Source organism: Prionailurus viverrinus, chromosome C2 (assembly GCF_022837055.1).
Source record: "Prionailurus viverrinus isolate Anna chromosome C2, UM_Priviv_1.0, whole genome shotgun sequence".
Lineage (NCBI taxonomy): Eukaryota > Metazoa > Chordata > Mammalia > Carnivora > Felidae > Prionailurus > Prionailurus viverrinus.
Window position 1 is genome coordinate 131,314,630 of NC_062569.1, and position 17,514 is coordinate 131,332,143.

The 17,514-nt window shown below is 37.0% G+C and overlaps 1 protein-coding gene across 7 annotated transcripts in view; it reads right to left on the reverse strand.

Moving 5' to 3' along the window:
- Positions 1-17,514, reverse strand: part of NRIP1 (nuclear receptor interacting protein 1) — a 100,634-nt gene that overhangs the window by 18,720 nt on the left and 64,400 nt on the right. The window contains exon 1 of one of the 7 annotated variants that reach the window (XM_047875288.1): positions 1,817-1,971. The exons of 5 other annotated variants lie outside the window; for them this stretch is intronic. The gene's annotated coding sequence lies outside the window, so the exon portion shown is untranslated. Of the gene's footprint in view, positions 1-1,816; positions 1,972-8,260; positions 8,799-17,514 lie in introns of those variants that run through there. One more of the 7 variants, XR_007155639.1, reaches the window with a different exon arrangement.

The window sequence follows — 17,514 nt, forward strand, 5'->3', positions numbered from 1 at the left end:
CAAATATCACCTGTTACGGCTTTATATAATTTGCCAATCAAGATATATGTACATGCAAATGTTCTCAGTGACCAGATTTTCATTTTGCAAATTATTTTGAGAATTAAATAGGTTTAAATGAAAGCACAAGAATTGTACTATATTAGGAAGACTGGGGTTTCTAGGTAACAAAGTAAAAAAAAAGAAATATGTATCAAATTAAATGCCACAAAAAGTGGACCATCCTTTACCAGGAGAAAAAAACTGTGGGTATAGAAAAATTACTAGTAGTGGACACTAATTTGTATATCAAAAGTTGATCAGAAAATCTATGGACAATTTATTTTATTTTAAAACTAACAGAATTCCTTATAAAATACACTATTAAAGTCTATTTGCAGGAATCGCTTTTTAATCAATTAATCAGTTAATCAATTAACATTCTCCTTTGTGTACTGCCTGGTAAAAGTGTTACTTTGCTTTGAATGGTCCATGAACTCTGACTTGATTTTCCAGAAATGGAAAACATCATGACATCATTCTTGCTTGTATTGGCCCAGAATACAAAGCTTTCCAGATTGAAGGTTTTAGTCAGCTTGAGGCAGAGAAACATCACTACAGACACAATCCCTGGGAAGACAGACATAATGACAATATCTGTAAAGAGAAGAAGTCAATAAACCTGACAGGGTCCCACCCCAGGGGATTAATAAACAAAAACAAGAACATGTATAACGTACCTGGAGAATTTCTATGCCTTTAAATATTAAAGGGTAACATTAAAATACGTTCTTCAACTAGGAAGATAAAGCTACTGGCATACCATCCATCAACAGGCTATTCATTTTAAGTGGTTTCATTTTTATTGAAGAAATTGCCACCCATACTTTCCTCTGACCTTTCTTTTGCTCATCCATACACATAAGCAAATGTTTGTAGGAATATTCTCAGTAACTATAGGCAGTAGCTGCCAATTTGAGCCCCAGCATTGCTGCTGTCCAAGTCTCTGGTGTGTTCAGTCCATGCAGCAGGGACAGGCTGCATGTGGCCCTTCCTTGCCAGGGCACCTGACAGTCAGACACAGACATAGACCGAGGTGGGGGTGGGGGTAGTAAGGATGCTTTAGCAGAGGCTCCTATGAGCTGGCAAAGAAACAAGAAGAGCAGCAGTAACAGAAGTCAGGGCTTTTCTGACCTCACTCACTGGACAGAAACATTTCAGAACAACTTTCACTTGAGCAATTAAGATCATTAAAAGTAACCACTACTGTCTTCCATTAGCATTACTTAATAAAAAATAATTACACACTCTGGCTTTATGAGACCCTCAATCTATCATATACATCTTTTTTTTTTTTTTTGATAGAATAGCATTTATGTGGAATGGCACATATATACTATATCCATCACTTCTATGCTTAGTAGTTCGTTCAATTCTAACATCAATTACTGAAATCCTTATATAAACATTTCCTACTGTTTCTATTTTGCTTTGTTGTTTTGGTCCTTATTGCGCTTTTGATGATAGCATTTCTATAAAATGAATAATCTGTTTTACATTTAAATTCTTGCCATTACACTTGAAAAATACATAAGAGTGGGAGCAATAATGTACAAAAAGTAAAGAACATTCTGCTCAGTGCCCTTTCCCCAACACAGTCCCTATAATCATTATTTGGTGAAATATATCAGACTGAAAAATGCATCATCATATAATGCATTTCTCAATCATAAAATAAGCCCCAACTGCCTACAACCAAGCTAAAGGATTAAGGCATGTCTTTTATCCTGTAAGCCTCAGCTGAGGACTCACCCCTTCCTTGCACACCTTCCCTCACCTCCACAGGCTGACGATAGTTTTCATCTCTGGAGCTCCACAGTACTCAGTAGATCTTCCAATCATCTCATCATAATGTTGTATTTTGGTTTGTTTATGCCTGGCCCTCAAAGAGAGGGTAAGTTCCTGATAGGCAAGGACTATGTCTTCGTCATCCTTACATCTCAGTACCTGGCAGAGGTAGCATTCCCAATGGAACATGCAAAAAAGTCAACCTCTTAGAGACTCAGTCTGTAAAATGAGGGGTGTGCTACCATAAATTCTAAGGTATCTTAAGATTTAACATGATATGATAAAGCTCTTTATAATGTTTAGTTTCAAAATCAATTTATCTCTTTTTTGTGCCCCCCACCCTGAATATAAACTAACAAAATCATAAAATTAAAGAGCAATAAAATATTTTTCTCTGTTTGGAAGACAGTGTGACTAGCATTCTGTTAGAAAAACACAACATTTAGGGGCGCCTGGGTGGCTCAGTTGGTTAAATGACCGACTTCGGCTCAGGTCATGATCTTGCGGTTTGTGAGTTCGAGCCCCGCGTCAGGCTCTGTGCTGACAGCTTGGAGCCTGGAGCCTGCTTCAGATTCTGTGTCTCCCTCTCTCTCTCTGCCCCTCCCCTGCTCATGCTCTATCTCTGTTTCTCAATAATAAATAAACGTTAAAAAAAATTTTTTTTTAAAGAAAAACACAACCTTTAAACATTTTAGAGATATATATATATATATCTAGAAGATTTTAGTTTTCATAAGATCATTTTCAACATCTGTTGACATAAAAAAAAAATGATCATAGTCATTGAATTTCCTTTAATTAGTGTCTTCCCAGTCAAGGTTTATAAGAACTAATATGCCCACAGACTATATCTAGAATGGATAAATGTTTCAGAATACTGGTATCATATAACTTTTTATCATTTTTCTTTCTCAAACTACTCACCCTATAGAAAACTGAATCAAATCTATTTAACATTAAAACATTACTTTGTTAAATTTTCATATGATGGGCATGTGTTAAGCAATGAAGTTAATACATTGAAAGATTTATTCCCCCAAACTAGACAAATCAAATTCATCCTAAAAAATACTTATGGTAAAATGGGGAAAGAAAAGCTTTGTGAGATAACTTTGTACTGTATCGACCACAATTGAGAAACTGTTTCCCTATACCCATTTTAAAAACCAATCACTGCAGCATATATCACCATATAGTAAAGAACTTGAACCCTTTAAATTATGTGATAAAGATTAAATCAAATTGGTGAAAACTATTCTCAGGATAATCTTTTTCATGTGAACTTAAAATGCTTTAAGTGTGAGTTTTCACTGTGTCTGGCTAAATAAAAACAATATCCTACCATGAAGTGACTCAATGAGAGTATGTAAACATAATCAAATAGTTGTTTAAGGACTTGAACATGAAAAACTACAAACCAAGTCAATAAAAACAAATATTATCCAAGCAGGTCTTGAACACTGATGCAAGAAGAGTCAGTGTGTCATTGCTATGCCTTTTCTTTCTTTTTTTAAATGTTTATTTATTTATTTTGAGAGAGAAAGGGATAGAGAGTGAGGAGAAGGGGGGACAGAGAATGGGGGGGGGGGGGGAGAATCCCAAGCAGGCTCTGCAATGTCAGCACAGAGTCCCATGTGAGGCTTGAATTCACGAACCATGAGATCGTGAGCTGAGCCAAAACCAAGAGTCGGATGCTTAACCAACTGAGGCACTCAGGTGTCCCTGCTCTGCCTTTTCTACCCTTCACCCTACCTGCAATGTTTCTGTTAGTGGCAATATAAAATTATGACATTCGCTCCTCTGAGCCATGCTGAAGGGGTAAGCTTTAGGTCTCTTCTTGCCACGTGGCATGGTATCAAACCGAAATAATGTTTCCCGGGTCTGAGGAAGTGAAGAAGTCATGTACGTCTAAAAAAATATCTAACTTTGATGTAGATGGGTAAGATTTTGAAAATCTGAGTTTTCTAAAATGTACAGTAAGTACTCTTTAATTAAAAACAAAACAAATCAAAAACTATTTGGTCATTTCTTTTAAAGATACTGAACTTTCTCATCAAATTTCCTTGACATTTATTATGAATTTTTTTCCTGACTTTATTCACCTAGACCAATCACTTCTTTTTAAAGCTAAAGTGACAAACATCAGAGGAAAACAAATTTATAGAACTTGTATAAAATTGGCAGAGGAGCTAATGGTTAGAAAGAGAAAGCTATTTTCTTACAATGATTCTACCATCGGCCATCATTTTCCTAACAGTATGTCTTGCAAATTGTTTCTATAAACACAACTGGATCATAGAATTTAAAGTTTAAAAGAGAGGCAAAAGGTCATTTGCCTAACCAATCGTTCCCACAGAATGCTTAAACCCCTTTATAACCTTTTTGCTAACTCTGATTGTCTAGTTCTTTTTGTTCTTTTGTTTTTGTTTTTTTCCTGAAGACCTCTAGTGACCATGGATTGTCATCCAACACAGTATCTTTTGGAATCAGAGAGCTCTGGGTTCAATTTCTAACTCTCCCAACTGTTCTTACCAAATAGTTGGTAAACTGTTTGACCTTGAGCAAGTAAGTTAACTACTCTTGAAAGTTTTATATACAAATGTATAAAAACCAGTACCTTTGTCACAGAGCCTCTGTGACAGATAAATGTGACAACGTTCATATAGTGCTTAGCACAGTGCCTGGGTACAAAGCAGGCACTCAGTAAAGGTTATCCATTATTTAGAGAACTCCTTCCACATTTGCACAACTGCACTCCCATAAAATTCTTCCTTGCACTGGGCTATAATCTATCTCCTTTCAGTCTGATGGCTGGTCTTTTAGAGGCCTCAGAAAACCAGGCTAATCCTTCAATTATCCTTCAAACACTAGAAGATAGCCGCCATATTCCACTGACTAAGTCTATCACCTTGTTAAGGTCTAGATAAGATAGTTAAATTTCATTGTTGACAGGGGGCTAGCAAAGGGCAAACAAGAGAAGATGAATGTTCCAGGGCTCCAGTCTGTGGTGGGTGCTGCAAAGATGTAATTCTTCACAAATTCCTGACTGGCCAAAGCAGCGTATTGCCACAAACTATTGACTCCTACAGAGTTTGCTGTAACTACGAAGGCCCTGCTTTTCCCCCAGTGCTCTAAACCATACCTCCTCCTTAAATGAAATACCAAGATGTATTTTCTTTGTTTTTCCTCATGGGGTTGGTTAATATTATATTATCCTCATTCACATTTTAACAAAAAAGGTACTCAAGCTAAGAGTAATTGAATGATTGTTTAAACTGCAAATTAAGTAGCTTATCCAAACCCAAGCAGGGTCTTCTCAGCTCTAGCCTTGCCTAGTAGTATGTTAAGCTGCCACAGAGTATAGAACAAAAGTGAATTTGGAAACATCTGGTAAGACAAATGCTCTTATAGCACTCTTAGAACTTTGTTTTTGTTTTTGTTTTTTTTTTCCACTTCAAAATCTTATCTCAGTTGTCCTAGGTCTCTTTGTTTTTATTTGAAAGACCACCAAACACAGTGGTTCAGAGAACAGTCTGTGGATTCCTGACTCTGTAATTCATCAGTAAGTGACTTTGGTCAGTTACCTATCCATCCTGGGGCTCAGTACTTTTAGCTGTAAAATAGAAATCATAGTGTCTACCTCATAAAGTTATTGCCTTAAATGAAATATGTATGTAAAACATTTAGTAGAACATCTGGCATTTTCTAAGCACTCGATTAATGTTAACTATTCTACTAGCCATGGCCATAGCAACAGACTTTTGTAAAAAGAAAAAAAAAATCTTCATTTGCCGGTCACTACACACAAAGCTTCTTGAGAACTGGGGCTGTCTTTTGCATTTATAATCCCAGACCTGATAGATTAGAGGCACTCAAAATTATCTGTTGAATGCTTTAACATATACTCCAAATATCCCAGAAAAAAAACCAAACCAAAACAAAACAATACAAAACACCACAACTTTGTATCCATAAAATATTTTAAATACCTAGCTAATTAATTCTTTACTTTTATAATTTTATAAGACATGTTCCCATAAACCAAAGAGTAATTTTAGGTACAAAAGATGCCTATCATTTCTTTCTTTCCGAGACCGTTTTTCTTAAAGAATCTGTTCCCAGTCCACTAGCCACAGGGAAGTGTGGGAAAGTCAGGAACCCAACTACACGGCATCAATTCCTTTCTTCTTCTGGGATCTAAAATTCAAGGAGATGGAAAACCTTCACTTTGGGTTGCTTTAATGAGGCCACAATGCAGAGATTAGAATACCAAGGACTTAGTATGTTGAAAGGAAAGAATGAAGTAGGCACATTCAGAGAAGCAAAGACGAGGAAAGCAAAAAGAAGAGAGAAGAGACACAAGCTGCTGAATGGTTTTCCAGTTTCAACAAGGGGCAATGCACTCGTCACTAGGTTCCTGTGGAGCCTCTGGCATGTCTCTATAATGAATGAATGCCCCGTGCTTGAGCGCTGTTCAGTGGCCTTCTGTTCTGTGCAATCACAGCATCCTTAAGATATTATAGTAATATTATAGGACACAAACTTAACCTTTGTATCTACAGTCTTAAAGACATCTGCAAATATTAATACTCGCCCTTACTTTTCCTACCGTGCCTCTGCTTCGTGTATGGTCTTGGAGAAACATGGATCTCCAATTTTCAAATGGGGAGATTTAATGACACAAAGAGGTAAATAAGTTGTCCAAGGTCATACTTAAAGTTTGTAGGGGCAGAGCTGATAAGAGAATTTCAAATTTCTTATTCCCATGAGCTTGAACTAACCAATAAACCAGCTGCCTCCCTTGACGGAACTAAAGTATGCCAATTATCCAAACTGTGTAGGAAACATTGACCAAAACAGGGGTTAATTGGACATTGGTTGTTTTAATTCCATAATCAGCTCTTTCCCTGAGCTACCCTGGGAGTGAATAACGTATCTTTTGCAGGAATGGGAAGGAGGCCAGCACAGGCCATCTGGCTGAACATGTCCTTTCGTCAAGTTATCCCTGCAGCTGTGTGAAACTTACTGATGTTGAAGAACTTTACAGTTTAATTTGCTTTATCATTTTCCCTCTACTCTATTAAATCTAAAAGTAGATAAATCTTTATTTTCCTATTAGCCAAGCAACTTAACTGACTTTGAAGTTACTGAATTTACATGAACATATATATTATGTGTGTGGGGGGGGGGCGGTGAAGGGGATTGAAATTTTCTGATGTTAAAAATGATTTCTCATACTCAAAATGAGAGCAATTCGTTTAAACCATTGGCACTAGAAAAGAAATAAAGACTCATTGTTCTTTTCACATGAAAAGTAAAACAGAATATTGGTCTTGCTCTCAATCAAGAAAAGAAGGAACCATGAAAGAGTACAGGTGGCCTATTTCCTTGCCCATGCTCCTGAGTTCTTCTACTTTGTAATTTTGCACAAAGTCCACAAATCTGGACTTCTGAATTCAAGAGCAGTCCCTAAGATCTTAGAGTCAGACTCATATCCATCAAGTGGGTTCAGATCATGACTCTAGCACCACAAGCCTAAGGCAACAGTCAAGAGTTGCTCCAGCTCTTAAGCATGTATTTTTCCCCTCACATTCCTTCTTTCTTCCTGAATCCTTCCACCCTTCCTCCGCTCTCAAGGTGTTTACTCTTCTTTTTTAATTCTCCAGTCTTAAATTAATCCTGCCTGTTTTACTCATGAATACTGCTGGTATTCAGAACTAGAAAGGGTCCTGGTATTGATGGGAAAGCCACATTCTCTATGCTGGGAATTGTCTCTAAGAGTGGGAGAGGGCGGGTTATTAATACTTAATAATGCAGGTATTAATGTCTAACTGTGGTTCAGACCAGTGTTGCCCAACCCCTACATCATGAGCCTTGAGCAGGGTTTAACGCCTTGAGACTCAATGTCAGAAAGAAAGGCAAGCTTAGAGGGAAAGTCTATCCAATATACAATCCAGTTACTTCCCCTTAATTTGAAAGGTATGCATCCATGCCATGGAGCTACATTAGGAATCAGATTAGAGGTGATAAAATCTTAAGGGAGACACTTGTATTCAAGCTATATGTGTGAGAGCATGTGGAAAGTGAATTCTTAAAGTAGAACCAAGCAATAAGGATAGGTAGATGGGTTATGCTGAAGTTTGCAAGCAAATAAAGACCAGATGGTTCTTGCTCAGAGGGCTCTTGAGAGATCTTGATTCAGCTAACCTCTACCATCTCTAGAAAAACATGCCCCTATTTCTTTAATTTTTTTTTTAACATTTATTTATTTTTGAGAGACAGAGAGAGTCAAAGCATGAGCAGGGGAGCGGGAGAGAGATACAGACTCTGAAGCAGGCTCCAGGCTCTAGTCTGTTTGTTAGCACAGAGCCCAACATGGGGCTCAAACTCACGAACTGCAAGACCATGACCCGGGCTGAAGTCGGACGCTCAACCGACTGAGTCACCCAGGCGCCTGGACCCTATTTCTAATAGAAAATAGGCATGACATTGAACAGTGAGCAGCATCACACTGTTACAGTGCCTGCAGCAAAACTTTATTAGTGAAGTTGAGTGGGAAACAGGGTTACCCTGTCTCATGCAAGGTCAGGTTGTACCTAAGGGCTCTAAATGCTTCTCTTGTTTCATTTGCTGCTGTCAACTATTGGATTTCCACCTGTCTCCAATTCTTAAGTAAACTTTGGTGGCTCCTGATCCTAGATCAGCTTTGGCCCAAAATGTTTTGACAATAATTGACCAAAGGAATAATGATTTGGTCAGAAATAATGATTCTTCCATGGTGGGATAAACAAGGAAACAATCAGAAGGCTCCACCGCAATAGTTCTCCAACTAGTTCTTGCTCAATTCCTTCCTGCATATCATATATAATGCCTCTTCCTATAATGCTTCTTCCTGGGCAGAATCAACAGAGGGAAGATACAGAATTTGGCCATCTGGACGAACTCCTGGAACTCTGTGGCTACAACAGATACTGAAGAAAAAAAAAAAAAAAGAAAAAAGTGACCTTGTGTTATTATATTATCTCTTTGTGCCTCACTTTACTCATTTAAAAGTAGAAGGCTCAACAAGATCCTCTTTAAGATTCTATCACGTCTCCCCAGGCTCTAGTTATTTTAAAGGCCTTCTTGAGAATGTTCTTAGTACAGCTAAGCCTAATCACTCTGCCTTTCTTTCTCTTCTCCACCTTTTAGAACCGAAGCTCCTTTCAGGGGTTAAGTGTGTATTCCCACTCCAGATGGAATAAAATGCCTTCTTCGTCTTCCTTCTTACTCACACAAGGGGGACTTGTATAAGTGCCACTCCAATTTTTTTGCAGTTGAGCTTTAGAGGTAAGTATCATGGACAGCGAAAGGAAATAAAAATACTTGCATAAATGATAATGAATGTTCAAAAAGTGACTAGAATGAAAAATTAATACACTCCTCTTGGAGAAGGAAGTAATCAGAGAAAATGTGGTATCCATTGCTCCATTTACTTTCCCCACAACATACTCTAGAGCCCAGGCATGTGAGAAAGATTTGCCAAAACATTCCCAGTACTGGGGCACCTAGATGGCTCAGTTGGTTAAGCATCCGACTCTTGGGGCACCTTGGTGGCTCAGTCGGTTAAGCGTCCGACTTCAGCTCAGGTCATGATCTTGTGGTTTGTGAGTTCAAGCCCCACGTGGGGCTCTATGCTGACAGCTCAGAGCCTGGAGCCTGCTTCCGATTCTGTGTCTCCCTCTCTCTCTGCCCCTCCCCTGTTCATGCTCTGTCTCTCAATAATAAGTAAACATTAAAAAAAAAATCCGACTCTTGATACTGGCTCAGGTTGATCTCAAGGTCCTGAGATTGAGCCTCATCTAGGGTTCCAAGCCAAGCGTGGAGCCTGCTTGGGATTCTCTCTCTCCCTCTTTCTCCACCTCTCTTTCATTCTCTCTCTCTCTCACTCTCAAAATAAATAAATAAATTAAAAAAAATATTCCCAGCATTAAAGTGGGAGAGACTTTACATAAATATTGTCCATTTACCTTTGACATGGTAAGAAACCTCATCCAGGATTAAAAGGTGGCTTTTCCTTTAAGAAATGTTTCTCCTCTCCCATACTCTCTCTGTTTCTCTGACCAATGTTTTCTCCTCTATTCTGAATACCCTATAGTACCTAAAGAAACTCAGTCTATGTTTGAAATAAGTCCCAGAGGCAAGGAAAACACTTAAACAATTTAACTTACAAATTCAGCTTCAGTGAGTTTTGTGGTTTATGATACACTCATAGAAATGGTTGATAAGTTTCTGTATCGATTTACACAAGAGAATACCATTCAAACTTTTCAAATGAAAAACTTAGAATCCACCCCACCCCTAAAAAAGTCTAACCGCAAACATGGGTTTGCTATAGTTACCAAAATTGACTTACCGATTACGGTATCCCCTCACCCTTTCAAAAGATATGTATGCTATTGGAGTACTCTCAAGAAAAGTGGCACAAAGAGGGGGAAAAACTCCTTCCATATCTAAAAACATCTACAGTGTACTAAAGACAGTCCCCAGATTTAGCAATACTTTTGTTCTAAACATATTATTTAATAGCATAAATACTGTGAAGTAAAACGGGTCGGAACACATGTTCAGAATTAAAAGGGCTAGGTACCCACAAAATGAAAGAATAAAATTACACATTAAAATCTGCACACTGGAACAAAACTAAATAAGAATGTGCCCTGAGTTTCTACTTATAACTACATAATCAAGAAAAGTGGTCAGCAGGTAGTTGATACTAGCCAAATGCTCTTAATACAATTATTTACGACTGAGAAGGAATAAAAATGATTCAACCTCCTTAAAATCTGTTCAATATCCAGTTTTTAGTTACTAAAAAAAAAAAAAAGCCAACAAGAAAAACACTTCTACAGTTGCAGAAGATAATCTTTGCATTTTGCAATGTTAAGTATTTCTACTTTTGTTTTATCAAGGGATGGGCCTGGGGACAAGAGAGGATTGGAAGTAACCAACAAAACTCGAGACCAGTAACAGCAAACCATCAGTGACTAAGAAACTAGACTCCATAAACTGTTTTACTGCACTGGCTAGTTGCAGGACTAGACATCACTCTAATCTCACCAGCTTTCCATGTCAATAATTTAAAATGAAGAAAATCTAAAAGTCAGATTTTCCACAGCTCCCTTTGGAAAGAGCTTCTTTTACACCTTCAAACAATTTGTAGAATCAAAAACTCCTTCCAGTTTTCATTTATAAAACATACTGTGAACTTCAAACGCAGTAGCACTGGGGCTCATCCACTAGCTCTGCAACTCTGGGTAAATCTGTCTGAGCCTCAGTTTAATACGTACGATATCAACTTATCTACAGAGACAGTTGTGAAGACTTAAATAACGGATATAAAACACCCAACACAGCAAGTCCTTAAGAAATGGTAATGTACTCTCCCCTTCTCTGCGCTGCTTACATCTCTAATAGATATTGATGATAATTTACATAATTGTTTTAATATAATTTTATGTTAATCAGGCAAAACCTATGCTTTCCAAAATCAAATAGTATAATGGAAACTACAGTAGGTAGTACTATATTGCAAATGTTTTGGATAGTAAAGTATTTTATTAAGTTTTTTTAATGTTTATTTTTGAGAGAGCGAGCGAGCATGCGCGCGCACATGAGCGAGTAAGCGAGGGGCAGGGAGAGAGGTAGACACAGAAGCAAAAGCAGGGTCCAGGCTCTCAGCTGTCAGCACAGAGCCCTACAGTGGGGCTCGAACCATGAACCGTGAGATCATGACCTGAGCCAAAGTCAGGCACTTAATCGACTGAGCCACCCAGGCGCCCCAGATACTCAAGTATTTTAAACAACCTGTTATATAATACCACATACCTAACTAACAGAATATCTAACAAATAGAATCTGAAATCTAAAGTAAAACCATATAAGATGTATTCTACTAGGACTTGGTACGTTAAGTTATAGGACATTGCTTAGCCACAGTATTGGGCCTATTGATTCCACTATCCAATTATTTATAAGATCATCCATTACAAGCAAAATGCTAGATTTTTATGCTGTTACAGTGGGAACTTAAGTGCTACCTGATTTTTCGTCTCTTGTTTTCATTTAACAAAAGGAAATAAAACTATTAGTTTACTGAAAAGTATCAGCCTTGTCAGTGATAAAACTTGGACCAATTTTAATTTTGCTAAGGAAATGTGATTTTTAAAAACTTAATGTTTAAACAACCTTTGCTTTTTGCAGTGAAAAATACTATCGACAGTGTAAGTGCTCTATAATGGATACTGAGAAGATAATTGTTTCAAATATACCTAAAAAGTGGATAGCATACTGAAGCTGAGGATTTGGGCTTTGAATCTTAAGTCAGATATTAACTTTTCTGTGATTCTAGAAATGATGTTACTATCTAATAAGGCTGTAAAAAGGATTTAATGAAATAAAACATGCAAAGTACATAGAATTGTGGCTGGTATCCTCTAAGTACTCACAAGTGGAAGCAGATTCTATAGTAAATAAACTCTATCTTTCCCTCTAAAGCAAAGCAAAAAACCAAAAACAATTAAAAAAAAAACAAAATTAGACTATATGTTCTTCATTTTTCCAATACTATGAAAAATAACCCAAAACCTGTACCACCACAGAATAGTACAAGCAATAGTGAAAAGCCAACGTTATGAATCATTCCAATTTTATATAATTAAACAGTGGTACTACAAATATAGCTTCTGAGCCAAATAAAACTAATGACAAATCTAATTCACATTCATGTGCACAAATACACACACACATTACATAAAAGGAACAATTTAGATAAGAGGAAATCACAACACATATCTGAAAGATCTGAGTTTCAGCTTAAGGTTTGTCACTTACTACCCTATAACCTTGGCAGCTTGCTTAATTACTTTAAGTCTCAAGTTTCTTCACGTACAAAAGAGGGAGAATAAACTCTACCAAGAGAATAGTTGGGAGGATGAAATAGTTGGGACAAGAGATGGGAGATTACCAAGAAAATAGTTGGGTATGATGACATTTCTTAAATTTGAGATCCAAGGCTCCCAGACAGGTGGCTGTGCCTGCCTGAGAGACCCATGATGTCAATAGCCTCCATCAAATAATCAAATAAGTACTTGAACCCCAAAGTATTAAGAGATATTTCAGGCTTGTCAAAACTCTTAAAAACCTTTTACATGCTTTTCAGGTATTGCTATTTCCATGAACAGTGTTCTCCGAGGCTGGTCGATATTTAAATTTGTGAGAATTTTAATATTCCATGAACATGGAGGAAAGAAAATTCTTATACATGTAAACCTAAACCAATGTCTGCATCCACAGCTTAAGAAATTCTATCAAATAACACTGAGAAACTCATTGATGATTACAGAGATTATTTTTTATATAACATTATCTGACAGCTGTTGGGATAACCAGTTTAGCTGTGTGTTATGTGTGTACTACTGTACTAGCTTCCTAATTGGCCCCCCTCCAACACATTCTCCACATTGTAGTCAATGCTCTTTGTAAAAGGTAAATCCCTTTGGCTAAAAACCCATAACGGTTTCCTATTTCACTTTGAATAAAGTCTGAATTCCCCTCTACGGGTCCGCAAGGCCTTGTAAACTGGCTCCAGTGAATCTACCCAAACTCATCTCCAGTCATTGAGTCCCTTGCTCATTACATCCTACTAAGGTGCTGTCCAACAGAAATATAATGAGCATCAGAAATGTAATTTAAAATTTTCTAGTAGCCATATTTTTTAAAAGCTAAAAAAGGTAAAACTAATTTGAACAGGTTTTATTTAACCCGATATATCCAAAACATTGTGATATATAAAATTCTTAAGATATTTTACATTCTTTTCATCAGGTCAGGCCTTCTGTAGAGTGTATTTTACACTGAGAGGACATCTCAATTCAGACAAACCACGTATGGCTCATGGCTGCTATACTGGACAGCATCACTCAAGCTATGCAAACGTCCTTCAGTGCCAGAACAGACAATTCTTACTGGCCTTCTAGCCTCTGCATGTGTGGTTCCCTCTTCCTGAAAGGCTCTTCCTTTGCTTCTTTGCCTCCTTCCCCAGCTTAGCCTATATGTCCACCTCCTTTCCCACAAGCCTTTCCCAATGGCTTTATTCCCTAGCAAAGCACCCAGGAAAACACAGTTGTCTTAGGAGTTCTCTCATTCTGTAGTTTTATACTTTTGCTTACTTGCTTTTCCTTGCTTTTAAAGTACTTAACGCCTGTCTTCTAGTACTATGCTGTAACTATTGCTCCACAAGGACCAGGATTACTTTTATTCTGTTTGCCACAGGTACGTCTGAGACGCTAAATTTTTGCTGAGTAAGTGGGTATCTATACATATTTCTCTCTGACCGCATAATTTTTATACTGAAAAGCAACTTACAGTATAAGAAATATATATATATAATCATTTAAATTTATCATGTAAGCCAACTAAAGATGCTTTAAGAAATCCTTTGATTTTTAAGTAATGAGCTTTTATAAAGATCAAAAGAAATAATCACTTCATTTAAAATTACAAGTACTACCCAACGAAAAAGTTTACCTTTAAACTCAGATCAATCATAAAGTATTTCTAATATCCTCTTTTCTGTGCCTTCCAGAGAAAGTATTGTATTAATTGCTATTTATTTGGCATTCACATTTCTAAACTTAGATCATCCCAGTCTCCTAAACATCTACAAAAGTCTGTAATTGCTAAGTAATTTCTACAACTTAAGGGAGAAAAGAAGAGTCTAGAAACTACGAGTGGCATTTGAAGAAAGGTAAACTTCTAGATTCTAAAGTGAGAGCCATGATCTACTTAGGCGTTTTACACTCTTACATGGAAAGGTGGTCACTGAAATCATGCACAGTTTTTATACATATTTTAACACAGTCAATACAAATAAAACTCAGATAACTGATCAAGTATGTACTTTTGACAAGGAATCATATTATTAAAATTACAGACTTTTTTTAATGTTGAAATCTGAAACTAAATTGATAGGTAAAAAATAGGAATAAGAGTTTATAAACACCTTTACCATATTGAATATAAAAGATGTAAAGACTATATGATTCATTTTGAAATACCCAGTTCTACTGCATCATATTATGGTTAACTAGTCAAGTCCTCTGTTATCATTAGTAGCATAAAGAATACATCTACACAGGGCTTGGCTGTCTTACACTGAGACACACAAACCACCAGCCCCCCGCCCCCCCCCCCCCCACCAAAACTATCAAATATGTATAAGGTCCAAGCACCATTCATGTGTCTTTTCATTTAACCTTCATAATAAGCTCAAAAGGCAGATATATAATAATCCCATTTTGAAGATGGGTAAAGTGAGGTTTAAAGATGTTAAATAGTTTGCCTATAAACAGCTCTGCCCAACTGTTGAATCAAAGAGATACATACGGAATTCTTTCCCCCACTAATGTGGGGGAAAGGCTCCATAGTCAACTCCTATGACTTATAAGCTTCATATAGAGTTGAATTTTGAGCCTGAGATGGCCAAGTCCCCAAACCACACCTCCAATGCTGACTAGGTTCCCCATTGCCTCCATGGGTGGTCAATTTGGTTTTCTGTCAGTTCTCTAGTTCCCTATTCATTTCTCAGCTAAAAACAAAATTAGGTTATGAATCTCAGCCCAGCTATATGAAGGCAAGTCTACTCTTGTCAGGCACTGATTTTTGGACAGACCGTCTTTAACTTGGATACCCATCTGACATGCTGGGACCCATCCACAAACCCCAACTCCATCCCCAGGAGTCTAATCTTTCTGAAGACAATCTGAATCAGAATATTTCTCGAATTTGGCAATTCAGCATTTAATTATGCTTCAAAGAGGCCATGCCTGGCTAGTATCCCCTCTTGGAGGTTCCTTCCCAATAAGAGTCTATGCTAGCTGTCCTCTTTCTCTGCTCAGCAATTACTACATTATTAAAGAAAACACTGCCGGGGTGCCTGGGTACCTCAGTCGGTTAAGCAGCCGACTTCGGCTCAGGTCATGATCTCACGGTCCGTGAGTTCGAGCCCCACGTTGGGCTCTGTGCTAACAGCTCGGAGCCTGGAGCCTGTTTCAGATTCTGTGTCTCCCTCTCTCTGACCCTCCCCCATTCATGCTCTGTCTCTCTCGGTCTCAAAAATAAATAAACGTTAAAAAAAAAATTAAAAAAAAAAAGAAAACACTGCCATAAAATATTAAATATCAACAGACCATAATGCGTTTATTTGTGATTGCACCATTCACATATTTACACTAATACAAACACTACAATTTTATATAAAGATTTTTCTTTAGTTTTTAATATCTTTCTTAGTGATACTTAGTATTTTGTCATTCTTTCCAGTATAAAAATATACTGGGTCCACATTCATGGGGACCAATCCATAATTGTGTGTATATAAAATGATGTAACATCAGTTTGCTTTAATATACATCCTATTTGGGAATGAATTAAATTTTACTGTGGCTATAAGATTTCTCATTTGTTAAACATACTCTATATTAACTGCTTTCTGAGGTTGCTACCATGCAAAACTCTGGTCCCAGCCTAGCTAATGCTGGACACCAAATAAAAACTTTTGCTCATTAACTGAGCTTAGAGAATTGTCACCCACATATTTCAAGTTGTCCTCATGAATGACTTTCATTTCATGGCCTAAGTTAATAGTCATGATAACATGCTAAACATTGTTTTTGCCATATATTTAGTGTGCTTAGGTATCTCTAACTAAAGTGAAGACTAAAGTGAACATGCAGTTTTCTTGGATGTTCAATGTAACGTGTTGGTGTTGGTTGATAAGCATAATGTGCCTAGATTCGCAAAAAGAATCTAAATAAGAAACAGATTTCATAGCTTTAGAAAATGTCTTATCATAGACCAGTATAGGAGGAAAAAAGACGAGTCGATCTGAAGTGAGGAACTCATATACTCGTACGTGCTCATCTAATGTTCAGAGGAAGAACGATGTGAGGCACAGTGAATTACTCTAATTGTAAAACAATTCTATAAACATGGTCCCTAGGTTGGTTCTAAAGCTATAAATCTCTATTCCTTCAACACACAGAGTATTTTCAGAAGAGAAGCTGACGCTAAAAACTCACTACCATCAGCACAGCAAAAACTGAAACTGTAAATAGACCAGAGGAAAAAAACAAGTGTGTGTGTATGGGGGGCAAGGGGTGTTGGTTGAGTGCTGTTTATTCATTTGACCAAGAAATATTTACTGAGCAGTTATTATGTGCCAGGTACAGTAAGAATTGTGGGTACTTTGGTAAACAAAAAGCAACCTCCCTCTCCACAAAAAAAAAAAAAAAAAAAAAGACAACAACAAGAAAACATAAATATCAATTTCTTTTACTTGGTATTCTCTCCTCTGTGTTCCCATTCTGAGTTGGCTGAAGATTATATATATGCATATCATTCATTTCTTTTAAAAAGGTAAAAGAGTCCAAAATTTTCAGTTTGAAAAGCAATTACAAAACTAAAAACTAAAATTAAAAGTAGAAGAAGTTCAAAATATGTTTTATTCTAGAAATGAAAATATTCTGGCTCTTAGTTCTATGGTTTATTTTTCCTTTACATTATCTCAATTTACATTTTTTCAATAAGAAAAAAACACAAAAACTTAGTGTATAAGAGTACAGTACTAATCATTTTGATGACTTACAT